The sequence below is a fragment of the Ananas comosus genome, unplaced genomic scaffold (assembly GCF_001540865.1).
Source record: "Ananas comosus cultivar F153 unplaced genomic scaffold, ASM154086v1, whole genome shotgun sequence".
Classification (NCBI taxonomy): domain Eukaryota; kingdom Viridiplantae; phylum Streptophyta; class Magnoliopsida; order Poales; family Bromeliaceae; genus Ananas; species Ananas comosus.
Window position 1 is genome coordinate 47,227 of NW_017893562.1, and position 2,345 is coordinate 49,571.

Consider the following 2,345-nt stretch of genomic DNA (forward strand, 5'->3'; position numbering starts at 1 on the left):
TCTATATATATATATATATATATAGTTGAGCTAGAATACGCTCAAAAGCACCAAGAAGGTAGTGCTTTTGAGTTTTTAGCCATTGGATGGAGAGATGTGAGGTTGAGATGATGGTGGTAGGTAGTGATAGATGGTGGTAGGTGGAATAGCGTTTAATCCAAAGGCTATTAGTAATCATGGAGTAGATCAAAGGGCTAAAAACCTAATAGCAATAGCATGGTATTGCTTCTATTAAATTGATAGGAGCATAATTCTATATATATATATATATATATATATATATATATAATGTTAGAACTAGGCTACCATGCTATTAATAGCACCAAGTCATTGGTGCTACCAAGTTTTTGGCCATTGGATTAAGAAATGTATGGTTAAGATGATGTGGGCCCTCTAGGGTTGAGTGGGTGGTTTGTTGAATAATATGATCTAACGGATGAAAATGATCAAAAGGGTAGATCTAACGGTAGAAAACTTGATAGCACCAAGTGCTTCATGCTATTAATAGCATAGTAGCCGGACTCTATAATGTTATATTTGATTTTGTATTTTAAAAATTTATATTTAATGTAACATATTTCGAAATATTGAAAGAAGAAATAATTGTTTTGGGTTTAAATTTTCGAGTTCGGATTCGGATTCGGGTTTCGAAATTTTTATCGGGTTCAGGTTTGAATATGGATTTATAAAATTTGTCGGATTCGGATTCGGATTTTGAGTCGGATTCGGATTTGAATTTTTAAAAATTCGTCTCGAATCTGACCCGTTGACATTTCTACTTTGAAGGGATACATAAATAACGAAAACTTGGATGTAATAAATATGCGATTAATCCTAAAAATAAAATACATGGACCTTCGAAAACAAATTATTGTGGTTTCGTTTGGGATTCGGAGTGTTATATATTACGTGGAGTTAGAAAAGCATCATAAGAAAAAAAGTTTCTTTTGGGATTCAGATTGTTATATATTACGTGGAGTTAGAAAGCATCATAACAAAAAATTCCGTGTGAGAAAAAACACATCACGTGCAGAGTAGGTTGAGACATGAAATTTACAATTCAATATATATATATATATATATATATATATATATATATATATATATAGAGAGAGAGAGAGAGAGAGAGAGAGAGAGTAGAATATTAGTAAATAAATAATGTAAACAGGTACATAAAAAGATTGTGTGCGAATCAAGAAGAAGAAATTTGTTTCCAATAACCCAGCCTGCAATTTATGGATATGCTATATATCTGTAGCCAATCTGGATCAAATATTAATTATTAGGCAGATGTTAGTAAAAAAAAAAAATTATTTAGGAATATTTTGGGAATAAAAATTGAGAGATCCAAAAATTATTATGGACATATTATGAGTGAAGGCAAATTTAATTCTATATTTAATTTTTTGGTAAAACGTGTGCAGGACACCCAAATTATTGTGGGATTATTTGGCGTTGCCACCGCTCAATCCTAAGTAGGGGTGGTAATCCAGCTCATGTTCGGCTCGGAATGAGCTCGCGATCGAATTGCTTGCTTAATAAACAAGATGAAAACGAGCTGAATTTTTCAACTCTTTTAATAAACGAATCGAACATGAGCTGGGGTCAACTCGCTCGTGTTCGGCTCGATAAAAACTCGAATACATATATATATATATATATATATATATATAAGTCCAACTCAATTATAGAAAAATCATTTATATGTAAGGTTTCAACTATCAGATCAAAATCAAATCGGTAAGATCTTATAAATTTATTTTCTATACGTATCATTTATATTTGTTTTAACTTTTTATGCATTAGTCAGCTCGTATTTGGCTCGTGTTTGGCTCATCAATAAATGAGCTGAATTTTTCGGCTTGATAATTTAACGAGCCAGCTCGTGCTCGACTCCTTTAGAAATCAAGCCGAACACGAGTCGGTGTCAGCTCGCTCGTGTTCGGCTCGTTGACACCCCTAGCCGAACATAACATGCTTCGAGGAGGTCAATTCACAGCGAAAAACCTAAGCCAATTAAAAGCTTAGAGTTCTCAGTCTTTAAAAACTTCCTCGTTCTTAATTAATAAAACTTTTATATGTTTTCTTTCATCATCAACAAATGAAAGCAAATATGGTAAAAAAGTTTAAGGACAGAGTACTTCTTGTGTTCAGAATCATGGGTATTGATCTTGATTCAAATAGTTTAAAGAGTTTTCTAATAAAAAATTAAATCATTTTGGATTATTCTCTACTACTAATGAATAAATAATTAACATTGAAAAATATAGAAATTAGCTTTTAGGCACTTCATATATTTTAGATTATATTAATCTTTTTTTTTTCTTTTTGAGGGAAAGTACGTC